At 51.2% G+C, this 17,654-nt stretch overlaps 1 pseudogene; it reads left to right on the top strand.

The window, feature by feature from the left end:
- The first annotated feature begins 2,063 nt into the window (after positions 1-2,063).
- On the top strand, positions 2,064-2,517 carry LOC103660323 (annotated as a pseudogene).
- Positions 2,518-17,654: the final 15,137 nt, after the last annotated feature.

The following is a 17,654-nucleotide window of genomic DNA, read 5'->3' as shown; positions in this document are numbered from 1 at the left end:
CGGGGTGGTGGTTCCTCTAAAGGACCAGGCCTGCACGCGGTCAGGCAGCGGGGCCGTCTCCACCGGGCACGGTTGCCCAAGTTGGCACATTTCAGAAAAGGACACCCCATTAAATCTGATTTCAGATAAGCAATTTTTAAAAAAGTATAACCATGTCCCATGCGATGTATGGGATATACTTATACCAAAGAATTATTCATTCTCTGAAATTGAAATTGACCTGTCAACCCCAACAGAGAGACTAAGGTGCTTATCGTGTTTGCTGCTTCGTTTGGGATTGGGAACTGCGGGAGACAGGGCCGGCCGAGAGGAACATGGGCCAAAGCCAGAGAAGGATCTAGAACACAGAGACCTGGAAAGGGCAATGGCCTCCAGGTCTGGTTGGCCACCTTCTGCTCTTAGGCCAGCAGCAAACACACCCTAGAAACCTGATTGGAGCCTGAGGTCAGTGGACCCCCATCTCCCTGTCACCCCCATCTCCTATTTCCAATCCGCTCCTCCTCCCCCAGCTCCCGCTGGTCTGGCCACCAGGCCACACTTCCCTGAGCCAGAGGGACCGGAGGAGGGCCATGGAAGGAACGAGACTAAGGTGGTTAGGCAGGAGTAAAGCTAGCTCTGTGTTGGCTGTTCTCCAGGAAACCAGCAGCAGGACACACCCCAGAGATGATTTAACCTGCATGGCCAGACTGGCCGAGTTAACCATCCCTCCGTTGGCCATGTGACCGCTCCAGTCCTGTGGCTACTAGTAGGGCACTCACCCCACCAACATTTCCTCATCTTCTCCGTCCATCCCACAAGCAAGCTCCAGCTCACTGGTCTTCTGCCCTCACTCTCTCCCGTGACTGCCTCTCTCCCTCCTCCGCCTCCCCCATCAGTCCTGCACAGCCACCTCCGATCTCAGACTCGGGGTCCCCAGGCCCCAGCGCTTGGCTCACTTGAACTGCAGTGGCCTCCTCCCCACCCCACATCTACCCCAGCTCTACTTCCCATAAAAGCAGGTCTCATCTCGCCACTACCCTGCTGCAAATCCCTCCTTTGCATCTGAGGCCAAGTCCCAGCCCTCAGGGACAGAAAAGCAGGACAAACCAGGGTGCCTGAATAAAGCCTCTTCAGTCACCCAGGAGAAACTTACTCATCCCAGGTGAGGGGGCGGGGAAGCTTGCTCCCGGGAGGGTGGAGAGGGCCAGGCTGGAGAGGGCCAGGCTGCTTGGCCACCTCACATCCGCTGGGGGGGAAGGGGGAGCACAGTGGCGCAGTCTGGGGTGGGGGCCAGACCCCAGTCCGTGTACACACTGTCCTCTGCGTTTCTATCTTAGATGCTCAGCCTCATTCATAATATAGGAAATGCACATTAAAACTACAAGGTACCATTTTTCACCTATCAGGTTGGCAAAACAAAAAACCACAAAAGTGAACTCGGGCCAGCCCAAGTGTCTGAAAACAGGCAGCCCCACATGTTGCTAGTGGGGAAGTTACGGGGGCAGGCCCTTTGAAGGGCAAATGGTGATAGCGATCAAAAAATTAAATCAACCAACTCTGTCCAGTTCCAATTCCAAATTCCAGAAATTTACCCCACAGGGATACAGGTGCCCAACAACATACGCGGTATGCACCAGGTCTTCACGGAACCATTGTTCTCAAGTTCGGATCCTGACGAGGAGGCTAGCTGAATAAATTGTGCTCCAGTCGTACAAGTAAACATGTATTATTAAAAAGAACGAGGCGGGGAGGTACCAAAATGAACTGATAGAATCAAGATTTGTTACGTGCAAAACCAAAGCACAGAGCAATGGGTACAGCACACAAATTTTGTGCTTTATTTCTTTTTCTAGATCTTATTTATGTATTTATTAGAGAGAGAGGAAGAGAGCACACGTGGGGGGTGAGGGGGGCAGAGGGAGATGGAGAAGCAGACTCCCCGCTGAGTAGGGGCCCGAGGACGTGGACCCTGAGATCGTGAGCTGAGCTGAAGGCAGACACTTCACTTACTGAGCCATCCCGGTGCCCCCAGAGTTTGTGCTTTTAAAAAAGTAAGTGGCAGTGCCTCCTGGGTCAGCGTAGCCATGGCGGCCTGAGTCCTTTCTGCTCGTGTCCGCCAGCTGCCTGTGGCCTCGAGCAGTTGCCCCGGGTCCCCATGCTGGCCGCTCGGGGTCACCCCGTCGTGCCCCGCGGGGGCAGGACTAGGCCTGGGGCTCCGTGGCCAGCCTCGGCCCTCCCGCAGTCTCCAGGCACACAGTGGTACCGCCAGGATAGTGATGCAGCCCCTTTGACGTTAGAGGGAATCATGACCGTGTTCTTTATGTCCCGAAACCCTATGTCGGGACTGACCCAGAAAAGCGCTCGGTAAATTCCCACTTTATGAAAGACCTGGGCTTAGACAGTTTAGACCAAGCAGAGATGGTCATGGCCGTGGAGGACGAATCTGGGTTCGAAATTGGTGAGACACAGGCAGAGAAGTGAATGTGTCCACAGGAAATTGTAGATGACATTGTAGATAAGAAGGACGTATATGAATAAAATACCAGACCCCCTTTTTCACTGAGAGAAGAGTCGGAAGATGATGGCGAGTGTCTGGCGGTGAGAACGCGTTCTGGCCTTACGACAGCCTTTGACAGTCACTCTGTTTCGACTTGTATTTAAATTGTCTGCTTTTCCCTTTGAAAATAAATCTATAAAACCAAAAAAATACATACATAAATTTAAAAAATTTAAAAAGGAACTGTCCGAGTTGGTCAAACAAAGTAACTGTTTGCTATGCATCAAACATCCCTGGAGGGTTAAGTAAGAAACAGCCCGCGTCCTCGGGGGTGCTGAGAGAGCAGTGGGGAAAGAGTTCCTTCTCTGTGCCTTTTGAATTCTGTGAAATTCTATCAAATCAGCTGAAATATTAGAATTTCGTATTTCACATAAGTGTGTCACATACGTGTGCGGAGGTCACTTTTTGATCGCAGCGCTCGGTGGAGGAAGGTGATGAGTGTATAAAATAGGGGGTAGGCCCGTCTCCTCCAGACCTCAGGTTCCCATCCATACCGCAGGCGTTTGGGACCAGAAGATGAATCCCGCAGTATTCCTAAATCTGACAGCTGAGCAACTGAGTCGGGACTGGGGGACGGGACAAAACGGCCTTGAGGAGACCCAGATGCAGCGCCTGTCACCCGAGGGACAGGGCACTCCCCTGTCTCCTGAGCAGGTGACCCACTGCATTCCTGGCCACTCCCTGCAGATGTCCGTTCCCCAGGTCTGGGCAGCGTCTGCCCTCCCGCCACCTCTCTGCCCACCTGCCTCTCCCACGAGGCCCTGGGCCGGCCCGGGGGCGGAGCTAAAGACAGCAGCCCAGCGGGTTCTGTGGGGCAGAGGGAAGGTGCTTATTTCCCCTTTGAGGTCCTGGCCTCCCTCTGGCTCCCTCCCTGAAGGATTAGGCTCTGCCTCCTTCACAGGTCGGCCCTGGGCCTGCTTCTCCCTCAGCCATTCACAGGAGGCAGCTCTCCGGACCCACCCAGATCCTTCCTTTAACAGACTGGGTCCTTCCTTTAACAGACCGAGGATGTCTGTTCGGGAAGCTGGGAGGCCTGAGGTGCTCGGTGCAGGGAGCCTCCCTGGGAGGCAGGGGGAAGAAACCTGAGCTTCAGAGCACGCTCACAGGCCCCACCTCCCTCCAAAGGCCCCTGCCAGGGCCGGCCCTGGGCTTTGCTTCTCCTTTATTGATGGTAACCAGAGGGAGAGAGCAACAAAAATTGGAGGAGTCAAAGCCAGACATGTTTCCTGCCCGCATTCTCTCTCCTTTCTGCCTGGTTTTAGAATCAGAGGACCTGTGTTTCTGTCCTGGGTCGGCCCTGGCTCCCTGGCAAAGGCACTCTCCAGGGGCTTGAGTGGGCTGCACACTCCCAGGTGACCCAGGGGTTTCTGATGCGGGTGAGTCTGCTCCCAGAAGCCAGGGGTTGGAAGGGAGCAAGGAGGCAGCTGGGAAGTTGTCTTGGCATATAGAGCGTGGGTTTTCAAGAGATACTGGGTGACTACAACATTAACCAGGTCCACCATAAACCCTCTTCGGGAGAAATGATTATCAATTTACAGTTGAGGAAACTGAGGCTCAAAGAAACTGAACCACTTAACCTGTGGTTAGCCAGCTGAGCCTCCCCCTGGAGCTGTGACTTCCTGTGCCCACGGCGTGAGCCAGGGCAGGTGAGAGGGAAGGAGAAGGCGGTGACCCCCTCGCCAGCCCCTGTCCCATTCTGACCCTGCTCTCCCCCCTCACTGGCCCCTGTCCCATTCTGACCCTGCCCTCCCCCCCTCACTGGCCCCTGTCCCATTCTGACCCTGCCCTCCCCCCTCACTGGCCCCTGTCCCATTCTGACCCTGCCCTCCCCCCTCACTGGCCCCTGTCCCATTCTGACCCTGCCCTCCCCCCTCACTGGCCCCTGTCCCATTCCGACACTGCCCTCTCTCTGACCCAGCAGGAAAACCCTGAGCTGTCAGAGGCAGGCGAGTCCACAGTGCAAAGTCAGCCCCAGAAGTTACGAGAGGTGAGTCACAGTTCTCTGTCCTGCGACAATGGGACGATCACAGCTTCCTTTTAATCAAAGTGGAACAAGAAAATAAAGAAAATCAGCCTGTATGCCTCCTGATGGAAGTCCCCAATACCACATACGAAGAGGTCTCAGAACAAACTCGAACCCCAACCCCATCAAATCTCTAGACCTGACCACCACTTTAGGGAACACAGAGGGAACGGGAGATCGTGTGAAATGACACCATGAAGACGTGATCGGTGAGATCCAGACCTCAGGAAGTTCTATAGGAACAAATGACCCCATTTCTTCAACAAATAAATTGCAAGGAAAGACAAAAAGAGAGGGAGGGCAGCCTATCGACTAAAGAAGACTTGAGAGACATGTAACCCGTCCAAGAGAGAGACCTTATGCAGAGTTAAATTCAGCCAGCTGTAAGCTAATAGTTTACGGTTCTATTTTATTTTTTAAAGATTTTATTTATTCATTTGACAGAGAGAGAGAGCAGAAGCAGGGGGAGCGGCAGGCAGAGGGAGAAGGAGAAGCAGGCTCCCGGTTGAGCAGGGAGCCCAACGTGGGGCTCGATCCCAGGAACCCGAGATCAGGACCTGAGCCGAAGGCAGATGCTTCACTGACGGAGCCCCCAGGCATCCCAGTAGCCTATGGTTTTAAGTACCAACGATGAAAAACTAAAACTAGTAGTGATGATAGCGAGATAGTTGGGGATATTTGAACACTGACTGACTATCTGGTGATGTTAAGGAACTGTAATTTTTAGATGCCATGATGTTATGCTTACGCGTATAAAAAAGAGTCCTTGCGTTTTGGAGATATTGAAGACTACCGGTGAAATAAGGTATTTGGGTTTTGCCCCTAAGGTGATTTGAGGTGAAGAGGGGAGAGGTAGCTGGGATACAGATGAAATAAATGTTGGCTCTGAGCTGCTGGTGGCCAAACCTGCTGACGGGCTCGTAGGGAGGGGCTCATGATTTGGTTCTGTTTACCTTTGCGCATGTTCGGGATTTTTCCACCGTAAGAAGTTATAAGCCAGCCATGAACTTTGTGGTATGGACAACGGAACCCCCATCTGTGTCCGCTCAATCCTCACCCCCAACTTTAGACATGAAACCCTGTGTCTGCCTGAAAGAGTCAAAACGAAGTGAAAGAAGTCATAAGGTGTGCCCCAAACTTGACCTGTCGTCCCCTTGCCTCCCACGAGGTTCGCGAAGAGGGAGGGAAAAAGGCTTCAGGGTTTGCCGCGAGGCTGGATTATTTTATGGGGTTTGTAAGAGAGAGACTGTTTCTGATGGTGAGTATGAGTCGGATTTCCAAAGGCCTTTGCTGATACTTGGCGACGTGCCCCGTCCTCGTTTGGATTTGTCCACAAGCAGACCCGAGACGAAGATACCAGTGCGAGAGGTTTCTTCTTCCCGCGTTGCAGGAACACCTGCAAAGGAACGGGGGCAGAAAGCAAGGACGAGCGGAAGCCAGGAAAAAGAGTGTCAGGCAGGTGACCTCTGCGGGCCGTGGGGCTCGGTTCTGCGGCCTCTGGCTCTGGCGCAGAACGTGCCCCCCCGGGAGTTTTCCCACCTGCCGTGCTGGCCAAGCCGACTCCCGCCAGATAAGCTCCCTGATGGGAGATGCAGGGGTGGCGATGCGGGCCTCACCCCTCAAGCCCGCGGTGGCTTGGAGCGCCTGCAGCCCTTCCTTTAGGAAGAATTACTGTTTGCGCTCTGGTCACGTAATCATGTCAACAGACAACAGCCACAGTGTAGCTCCCCCACGTAGCCGGGCGCGACGATGCCTTTCTCGGACGGCGGGGTCTTCGCATGTGGAGTGTCTGCGGGCCTCTGGCAGAGGTGACCGGCCTGCGCTTGCTGCTACCAGATGCCGCCCGCGGCCCAGAGCCTGCACTGTGCAGGGCGCCCGCTCCGGACCAGTCCCTCGGCGGAGCTGAAGCCCAAATCGCGGATCGGTCAGAAGCTTTTAGGCCTGGTTTTCTTTGGGACTGATAGCCTCTTAAGGAGGAATTTAGGTCCCAGGTTAGGGCAGTGCCGACGGCCTCTCACCTCCGTCCTGGCCTCATTTGCACGCACTGAATGAATGTGCAGGAAGTAAGTGAATGAATGAATGAACGTGGTTGTCTGAAAGGCTACGGTAAGGTTTAACGGCGTCCGGAACATACGTTCCGGGATCTTATGTTCCGAACTGCGTGGGATCATCGTGTATCCGCCTCCTCGGATCCCGTGGAAGTAAATGATTTGTAAAGTGGGTTCTGTTGTCTAGAAATGCTAAACCCCCCATCTACAGCCCTCAGGTTTGAACGTTGAAGAAACCAACTCACAGCTCTTCCTAGTCAACAAACTGTGTTTCCTTTATTCGTGTGTGTGTGTGTGTGTGTGTGTGTGTGTGTGTTTGCCGCTGTAAAGAACGGGCCTTGGCATTCCAGAGAAGGGTTGATTTTGTGTCCGTTTTGTGTCTGGGCCGAGGCATCGGGAAGCTCACACCGGAGACAACCCTGTGCTGGGCCTTCAGGGCCCGTGCCCGCAGGGGGTTTCCCAGCGCCTCTGCTGTGCCCAGCCCCGTGCGGTTTCCACCTGTGTTTTCACACTTAATCCACACAGTAATCCCGGGAGCTTGCGTTCCCTTTCCTGAGATGAGAAGACGCAGTTGGCAGGCCAGGAGGATTCCGCAGCCGGCCTCTGGCCTCAGCACAAGTGGGGCTTCTCAGCAGCCAGGGCTCGGCCTGCGCTGCACAGACAGAAGCCTGGAGCCCCAGGGGACACCGCTGCGCCGGGGCTGGGGGGGTGAGCGGCACCCCGCTCCTTGGGCTTCTGTGGTCTGTGCTGACTCCAGGACTCCAGGTGATTTCTCTAGTTTGCATGGGACGGACGTTCCTGCTCACGGCAGTGTCCACAGTACGTCTGTGGACCTGACAGGTGGTATCAAACGCCGGTACCCTGAGCCACGGCCCCCGGCTTCAGTGCCTCGCCTCCCCCCCCCTCCCACCCAGAGCCAGACCCCCAGCCCTCTGTGAGCCACTGGCTTCCGTCATCTGCTCCCAGAGCCGGTCTTTGAGGCAGAAGCCACGCTTTCCTGCCACATCCCCCACAGCAGGCTCATCGCCCAAGGCCCACGTGTGCTGTTAGGCTGTGAAGATGTCCAGGAACCACCAGGCAGTCGGACAAAGGAAGCTTCGGTCAAGAATTCATACTGGGAGACTTACCGAGGGAGGAACGTTTTCCCCATTCACGCATTCATTCATGCAACTCGTGTTTGAGGGGCAAGAACCGGGTATTGTTCCGGGCCTCGGGGGTACGCAATGAACAGTAGGGGGACGTATCTGTGCCCGTGGAGCCTTCACTCTTTCTTGTGGTCAACATCCCCAAATGACCGTCAGTTGTAAATAAGAGCACTTCTTGCAACACACTTAAACAGAAGAGGACTTTACTGAAAATATTTGGTAGCTTGCTGGATGTCTGGCACGGCCAGCTGGTCATGCTGGGAGGCCCCTGATCGGCACGGGGTCTGCTGTCACATAGTGGCCACTGGCCGCGTGAATCCCCGAACCGCGGCCAGGCTGAACTGAGGTGTACTTCATGCACTCAATATGCACTGAATTTCAAAGATTCAGCGTAAAAAAGAATACAAATGATCTCACGGATACTTTTTAATATTGATTACATGTCGAAATAACATTTAGGATATGTGGGGTCACATCAAATATGCTGTAAAAATGATCTCACCTTTTAAAGATTTTTTTAAGTGTGGCTGTTAAACAAGTGAAAATAGTTTCTGTGGCTCGCTCTACATTTCTGTTGCACAGCACTTCTCTAGAACTGGGGAGATGATGCCCATCACGGAGCTGGGATGCTCACAGGCAGGAGGGGGTCCCCTCCGCCACTAGACCTCCATCTGGACAGCAGCTCTGGCCCTACTGCTTCTGAGAGCCTTGCCAGCCCTGCCAACAAAGGGCATCCTGCGAGGCCAATGGCCTCCTAGCTCTGTCTCCTGAGTTCAGGTCTGGTGGGTGGTCAGGTCCAACCTTCGGGCCCTGGCTGCAAAGGAGGTCAGGCAGGCAAGTCCCAGCATCTGCCTTTGGGAGGTGGGAAATCCCCCACATAGAAGAAGTGGGTTCAGAAGATGTGGGGGGCTACCCAGGAAACAAATTCCATTACATGCACCAATAGCTATCTGCAGCAGATCACGGGGTCGTGAAGTCTCCAGTCACAGGACGTGCTCACACAGTGAGAGAACCCGGTCGGGGTACACCTGCGAGGCTCAGTCGAGAGCACTGAGGTCTTGATCAGCTCAGGTCTCGATCTCAGGGTCGTGAGTTTGAGCCCCGCGTTGGGCTCCATGCTGGGCATGGAGCCTACTTTAAATTAGGTCGATCGATCGAGAGATTGATTAATCGATCGATCGATCGATCGATCGATAGACAGAACCTGGTCTGAGGTTCCCCATCAACCTGGAAGAACACTGCCGACAAAACGGCCTCTTCTGATACGGAGGCTGTGTGTGTCTGCGGTAACAGGGGTGTCTGGTGAGTCACGCCCGTGCGTGGGCGGCCGTCGGTCTGTCACACCGGCCCCCGGTCATTCCAGCTCCCCATCTTCTCCGTGTCTCCATCTGGGCAAGCGAGCACTGAGGAGGAAAGCCTCACATCGGGGCGCACAGGCACCGCCACACTAGTATCCGACATCACCCTGGCTCCCAGGCAGCCTGGCCAACCAGCCTCCTTGCTTCCCCGGCCAGCTGTCCCTACTGTTCTCTAGGTCTTCAGCTACCGCCACCGCCATCCCCACCTCGGCCACAGCCGAGCACCTGCCTCCTGCCCCACACCACCGAACCACCCGCTTGCACGTCCGCTCCTTCTTCCCCTGGTGCCAGAGGAAGACGTCGTCTTCCTCCTGCATAAAGCCCCCTCCACCTGAGCTGCGGGCACACCTCTCCCTCTTCCTGGGCGCCCTGCGCAGCCCACCGCCCTCCCGTTCGCTCCTTCACGGGCTCCCCGCTGTCGGCCTCCAGCTCGTTCTCAACTCCCCCACCCTAAAAGATAGCACAGCGAAAACCCAACCACAAAAGTGTCTCCGTTGCCCCCATTTCTAGCCACTGCCAGCTGTCTTTCAGCCCCTTGATGGTCATCTTTCTCGAAAAGGCCGGCTGTGGTCAATCACTCTGCACGCTGGCTCCCACCCCCTGCAGCTCCATTATCAGCCCGCCTGCAAGGATCCGTTCCACCTTCCCCGTTGCTAAGGCTGGCAAACACCTGAGACAGGTGAGGCGGGGCAGGCTCTCCGGAGCTAGATCTGAGCGGGCTCTGAGACCCGGGTTCACGTTCCCGGCCACAGCGTGTGTGCTCTGTGAGGACAGCAGCACATCTGAGCTGAGCCTGACTTCCCCGCTGGGTTTCTCTCCGTCCCCTCGGGATCGGGGAGGCCCTGTCCCTGTCCCATGGGACTGTCAGGGTGACAGTGAGGACCCTGGAGGGCCCTGAGCATGGGTGGGCTGCTCTGCAGCCTGAAGGAAGTGTGTGGTCCCAGCAAAGAGCTCCTTTGAGAACCCAAAGGCCTTACGCTCAGCACCCTGGGAAGGCACATGGGTTCCATCGTTTTACACGTGGACCTCTTTTCTCTTTCAGAGTCAGACTTCTGGGAAGAGAAGAGACTCCTCTGAACTTTCCAGGGCAAAGACGGTGCAGTCCACTCCTCACCTTGTCCCGCGTCCCTTCCCCTCCTTCCTCGTGCCCCCGCCCCAAGCCTTCTTGGCGGCCTTACACCACCGGCCTCCTCGCGAGTTCTTACTGCTGCCTCCTCTTCCTGTCTCCGTTCGCATGCCACGGCCTCAGAGAAGCCCTCCGTGACCCCCTTAGCTAGGGTCATCTCAGGCAGCCTTTCCTGACACCCCATCGTATTTTCCTCACACGCTTGTTAGCATCTGCAGGGATCTTTTGGTCGACCCGTCTACCGACTGTCAGGCCCCCCTAGCACGTGAACCCTGTGCAGACACTATTTTATTTTATTTACTTGTTAGATTCCATTTATTTATTTTTGCTAGAGAGAGAGAGAGGGCACACGCAAGGGCACACAGGCGGGGTGGGGGAGGAGCAGAGGGAGCATCTCAAGCAGACTCCACGCTCAGCACACAGCCTGACACAGGGCTCGATCCCATGACCCTGAGGTCATGACCGGAGCCGAGGTCAAGAGTCAGACGCTCCACCGACTGAGTCACCCAGCTGCCCCTGTTCCTGCTCTTACGTGAGGGTTTTCTGTGGTGGCCGTTTAATAGGTTGGGGAAGTTCCTGTCTATTCCTCGTTGAGTCAGACTTTATAAAGAGTGCATGTCGAATTCCATCACATGTTTTCTCTGGGCCTTTGTGCTTCTCCCCATCCGGCCCTTAATCTGTTAATGTGGCAAATTGTACTTACTGACTTCTGGTACTAACCCAACCTTACGCCCCGGATGTATGCATCTCAGACACCATGTACTGTTTTTGTACATGTTGCCCTATTCAATTCCCTAATTTTTTAAGGTTTTCACAATTTACACTGATCTGCAGCTGTCCTTGTGCAGACTGACTTTATCAGGTCTCAGAAGTAAGACTAGGCTGATTTTATTTTATTTATTTATCTTTTATTTTATTTTTTTAAAAGATTTTATTTATTTATTTATTTAACAGAGATAGAGACAGCCAGCGAGAGAGGGAACACAAGCAGGGGGAGTGGGAGAGGAAGAAGCAGGCTCATAGCGGAAGAGCCTGATGTGGGGCTCGATCCCATAACGCCGGGATCACGCCCTGAGCTGAAGGCAGACGCTTAACGACTGCGCCACCCAGGTGCCCCATATGCTGATTTTATAACAAGTACCCTCGGCCCCTTACTTTAGTTTGTATAAGATTAGAATCAATTGATCTTTGAAATTTGGTAAAACATATCAATAAAATCATCTGGGCCTGTGGTTTGCTTAGTAGGAAGACGTTTAACTCCAATCCCACTTGTTTAAAATAGCAATGGGATTATTTAGGCCTTCTGTTACTTCTTTTTTTTGTTGTTGTTTTTTAGGATTTTATTTATTTACTCAACAGAGAGAGAGAGAACATGCATGAGCAGGGGGAGCAGAAGAGGGAGAGGGAAAAGCAGGTTCCCCGCTGAGCAGGGAACCCAGTGCAGGGCTCGATTCCAGGACCCCAGGATCACGACCTGAACTGAAGGCAGACACTCCACCAGCTGAGACCCCCAGGCATCCCTCTCTTGCTACCATTTGAATCCACGTGGTTTTGCTTCTTTTCATTCTTCATTTCATCTGTGCTTTCTCTTTTCTTTTCTTTCTTTCTTTTTTTTTTTTTTTAAGATTTATTTATTTTAGAGAGAGAGGGGAGGACAGGGGGAAAGGGAGAGAGAGAATACCAAGCAGACACTGAGCGCTGAGCCCCATGCAGGGCTCGATCCCACAGCCCTGAGAACATGACCTGAGCCGAAACCAGGAGTCGGACGCTCAACTGACTGAGCCGCCCAGGGATCCCAGTGCTTTCTCTTTTCTTGATCAGGTTTGCCAGAGTCTTGTTAATGTTGTCAGCACTGTTTTTTGGCCTTGTTATTTCTCTTTACTGGTTTTCTCTACTGGTTCCATTCTCTGTCTCACACTCTTGTTTCTGTTATTTTCTGATTTCTTTGGGTATATTATTTTATTACAGCTTTACTAAGATACAATTTACATACTGTACAATTGACCCGTGTAAAGTGCACATAACCCGTGGTTGTTATTCATTCACAGAGTTGTACGGCAATCGCCACGATCAATTTTAAGACATTGTCGCCTTTCTAAAAAGAATTCTGTACCCATTAGCTGTTCCTGTCCATACCCACCCTCCAACCCCATCCCTAGGCAGCAACTCATTTACTTTCTGTCTCTATGGATTCGCCTATCCTGGGCATTTCGTATAAATGGAATCGTATAATTGTGGCCTTTTGTGTCTGGCTCCTCTTTACCACCCTCTGCCAGGTATACAAATCCAAATTTAATAAGCATCAGCCTAAAGTAATTTTGAAAGATTATCCTGTTATTAATTTAATAGCATCGACTTATTCATTCAGTAGGTATCTACTGGCCCTACGATGCAGCATCATTGCATGAAGTTCTCAGAACAGAGAAGAACACCGCCATCACAAAGCTTACAGACGAGTGGAAAGAAAAAACAACGCAATACTGCACGATACGTGCTGGGAAAGGAGATGTAATACACGCTGGAAATAGGAAACAGAGAAGTAAGAGTACTTTTGAGATTGAGAAAGGTTTCCTGGAGGAAATTGCTTCCTCCGCCGATGATGTGAAAGATGAATTAGTAGGAGTTCTCCAGCAGCTTCGCAGTAAAGAATGTTCTGGCCACTGCAACAGCAAAGGGAAAGACCCAGGGGTGTAAAAAGCCAAAAAACAGAACAGAAACCCTTGACCTTTTGGAGGAAGGAGAAAAGTGCCGTCAGGGGCAGAGAGTGTTCACAAGAGGCCCAGGATGAGAGGTTCAGGATGAAGCTGGAGCCCCAGGGAAGAACAGACCATCTCTGGGGGCTTCGATTATATCCTCAAACAGTTGGGGCCACTGTGAGTTTTCAGTCAAAGTGAGACAATAGCCGGTTTGCATTTTGAATGTTTCTCTGTGGCTGCAGAGAATAGATGAGGGGAGACAGGGTCAAGGCCAGTGGCCAGGAGACCCTCATGGAGGTTATGGCAGTGGCCACAGCCTTGGATCAAGAAGTGTCCACAGGAACGGAAACGAGGGAACATTTAGGCCTTGGTGATCGGTCAGCTGAAGGGGGGGGCAGCAAGGCTGAGCCTCCTCTTTCTGAGCCAGGTGAGTGGGCACCATTGCTTGTGACAGAGCAGGTCTGGGGAGGAGGCACTGAGCTTCGATCGGGCTGCTGGGAGGTGCTCCTGCGTGCTCCTCCACCCCTGGCCTCATGTGACGACTGTGTTCTTAGCCCTCTCAAGGGATGGCTGTTTCACTGACACTCCCCCTGTCTCCGAGTCGGCAGGCCTAGCCTCTGCTGTTCCCACTGTGGCTTTCCAGACGTTTCTCCTTCCCTTTCCCTGAACCCTAGGCTCTTCTGAGGTCAATGCCATCTGGTGGGTCCACGGATCACCCCTTCACTGCCAGTCCTGACGGATTAATTCACCAAAGACTTTGACTCCTGCCTCACAGCCTTCCTCCCCATCCTTCTGCAGCCCTTGTCCTTGGGGACTTCATTACCCATGGGAATGACTTACCCAGTACTTTGACTGCCTCCCGCCTCCCACCAGCCAGCCTGTGCCACATTCACGTGACACGGCCTCAGCACCATAAACAGATCACAACCGAACTCTGGATTCCAAGCCACCCACCCTGACCAGCATTTCCCATCCTCCCAGCTCGTTTGGTTTAGTGACTGCACCACACAATTCTTCAACCTCATCGAGACCCTATTATTTTTATCACTTTCCCACTACCCATCAGCTCCTTCCAGTTTTCATATCCTTCTCTACTCTCTTCACACACCCTCAACAAACTCGCAGGTCTCCGTCCTCTCCACTTACTGACCCACGCACCCAGCAATCATCCTTCTCCACATGCATCTGAGCAGCTGAACATCATCGGAAAGAAAATACCACCTAACTGGATCTACGGGCTCCATTTTCAGTTCATGACCACAAAACCACATGTCAGCCCTCGGCACAGAGACCCGTGGCCTCGCATCTGGTTCAGCCTTAGCCCACGGTGCTCGGCGCGCTCTACCAAGCTTCCGCCATCAGGGCGAGCGATGGGTGTCCAGGTTCAGGATTCAGTGCACACTTCTCAGCCCACATCCTTCTCCGCAGCATGTGGCAGCTGACCATTCCCTCCTCCTGGGCACATGTCCCCCCATCTCAGGTCCTCTCCTTTTGTCCCCTTTCTCAGCCTCTGCTGCCGGTTCCTCCTCTACCTGACCTCAGATGGCTGGGAGCTCAGATGTCTGGGCTCATTTTTAGGCTTAAGAAAAAAAAATCTTATCACACTTTCTCCCTAGGAAGCCTATGCTGCTGTCTCCAAATGTGTGTCTGTAGCTTTGGCCTCTTCTCTCTCTTCTTTGCTCTCCAGGTGTGGGTATGTGTCTGCTAATTCAACATCCCTGCTTGCATGTCTAACAAACAGCTAAAAAAGAAGTCATCCAAATAGATACCCCCACACCAAAACCTGCTTTCCCTTCCGCCTTTTTCAAACCAACCCAGTTATTCCAGGAGTCATAAACCTAGGAATCATCTTTCCCATTCACCCACATTCAATCTGTCAGCAAGCCCTTCCTATTTTACTTCCAAAATGCTTCTCAAATCTGTTCCCCATCCCCTTTCCCATGCCTGCTTTACCATCCCTGCCCCGTCCTGGTTCAAGTCATCCCATCTTTTGCCTCTTCTTGTGCAGTAGGCTTCTGACTGGTCTTCCAGAAAACTCTTCTCTTCTCTATAAGCACCATGTAAATTAGACCACACCCCTCCCAAGGCTTCCACTGCAACTGAGCTAAGATCCAAACTCTCTGCTGTGCTCAGCTAGGTCCCTTGCAAGATGGCCCCTGCCTGCCTCTCCTTTGCCCCCTCTTCACTGGGCTTCGGTGGGGCCACCCCACCCATGCTGATCTTTCCTGTCTTTGGACAAGCTGACCGCTTACCTACGTCAGGGCCTTAACAGTAGCGGCTCCCTCTGACTGGAATGCTCTTCCCCTAATCCTCAAACGGCATCTCCTATTTGCAGTGCAGAGCTCAGTCCAAATACGTTCTCTAGAGAGAGGACTTCCCTGACCACCTTATCTAGTACAGACCCTTTTCATTGCATTATTCACTCACCCTACTTATTTCCATCATATCACTTATTGTAATCCAATGCTGAGTTGTTTAATCTTTGTTTAGTTTTTTACTGACTGTCCTCTCTTACTTGGTACCATTGTCATGAGAGTAGGGACCTGACCTGATTTGCCTAGTTTATTCCCAAACCTTGTCTTAAAAATCACCTTATTTATTATTTTCATTAAATATTTTATTTATTTATTTATCTTAGAGAGAGAGTACACACAAGTGGGAGGGGGAGAGGGAGAGAATCCTAAGGAGACTCCATGCTGAACGTGGAGCCTGATGCAGGGGCCGATCTTATGACCCTCAGATCATGACCTGAGTGGAAATCAAGAGTTGAATGCCTAACTGACTGAGCCACCCAGGTGCCCCCTATTTTTATTTTTTAAAGATTTATATATTTATTTTAGACAGAGAGAGAGGGAGCAAGCAGGGGTAGGGGCAGAGGGAGAGGGAAAGAATCTCAAGCAGACTCCACACTGAGCACAGAGCCTGACACGGGGCTCGATCTCATGACCTGGAGATCGTGACCTGAGTGGAAATCCAGAGTCAGACACTCAACCAACCGAGCCACCAGGTGCCCCTAAAGCCCACCTTTAGCTTATAGCAGGTGCTCAACAAACACTTGCTAAGTAAATGAACACAAAGTTAGACAGGTGAATGTGTCAATATAAGCCTCCGGTGAAGATCTGCACAGGAGTAAAGAATTTGGAGATTATTATAAAAAATAAATCTAAATAAGAAGGTATGAGAAGGAACTTCCTTAATCTGTTAAAAGGACCTGCAAAAAAAAAAAAAATCTGCGGCATTAGATTTAATAGTGAAACCTTGAAATAGTCTGTTTAAAAATGGAAGAAGACAAGGGTGCTCACTACCACATCTTCTAGGCAGCTCTGCTGGAAATCCTATCCTGCATAGTGAGGCAACAAAGAGAAACAATGTTTCAAAAGGAGGACATAGAAATGACATTATTTGGACACACATTTTATAGAAAATCAAAATAATCTATAGATAAGTGATTAGAGTTTAGTGAGGTTTCTGGATCAACATACAAATATCAATTGCTTTTTTTTTTTTAAGATTTTATTTATTTATTTGAGAGAGAGAGAGAGAGCAAGAGAGAAAGAGAGAGAGAGAGCATGAGCAGGGAGGAGGGGAAGAGGGAGAGGGAGAAACAGGCTCCCTGATGAGCAGGGAGCCTGATGTGGGGCTTGATCCCAGGACCCCGGGATCATGACCTGGGCCAACGGCAGAGGCTTAACCGACTGAGCCACCCAGGCGCCTCTCAATTGCTTTTTAAAATAATTTTTTATATATCAGAAAGATGGAGACTATCTCATTACCCTATGTTCATCTCTGTATGTAAATGAAACAACCATTGTTTCACCACAAAACTATGAGCACACTTAGTTACAAAAAGAGAGCACCCTGTAGACATACCAAAGTGTGTTATCACCATACCTAAAAATACCAGATGTAACAAGAGAATGCTACAAATATCCAAGACAAAAACAAACAAACAAACAAAAAACAGGCCACCTACAATGGAACAAGACTCCACAGCATCGCCAGATGCTAGAAGACAATGGATCAATACTTTCATATTTCTGAAGAAAAATAATTTGATTTTAAACATAAAATTTTATACCCAGCTAAGCTGGCATTAAGTTATAAATGTTTAAAACTTTGACATTTTTGGACATAGAAGGACTTAGAAAATTTGCCCCATATATATTGCTCACAATTATGGGAGAATATCCTCCAGCAAAAGGAAGAATTACACTTGAGATCCAGGATGACCTAGGTGGAGCCCAGGAGAGAGGTCAAGAGGAACCCTAGAAGACTTCCCACCCGCAGGCATGGCTCAATGCAACCAGGGCCAGTGAGAGGAGTTTATACAGGCTTCAGGAAGGGAGATTTCTAAGAAAAAGGGCTTAACAGAATACAGTAAAAAGGGGGTGGGATTGGGAAGGGAAGGATATTGATTACAATCAAGATAGTGCAAGGAAAACAAGGTACAATCAGAAACTCTAGGCTGGATAAAAGTCTGTGTAAGGAACAAATACAATTATAAACCATTACAATCAACATTTACAAAGTCACAATAGTGTAAAAACTGTTTATTGCTATAACAGCTATTGATATAAAAACTACTGATTGATATAAATGTAATGGTTTAATGATATTAGGAGAATAAAGGTTAGAAGGTAGCATAAAAGTTAACTCATCTGTTATAGCAAGAATATAGAAGGTCTAAGATGGCCTAAGTCAAGAAAAGGCATTAAAGTATCT

This window comes from Ursus maritimus, unplaced genomic scaffold, assembly GCF_017311325.1.
Source record: "Ursus maritimus isolate PB19 unplaced genomic scaffold, ASM1731132v1 scaffold_14, whole genome shotgun sequence".
NCBI classification, from domain to species: Eukaryota; Metazoa; Chordata; class Mammalia; order Carnivora; family Ursidae; genus Ursus; species Ursus maritimus.
The sequence above is the reverse complement of the archived record's forward strand: the minus strand, read 5'-3'. Positions and strand labels throughout refer to the sequence as shown.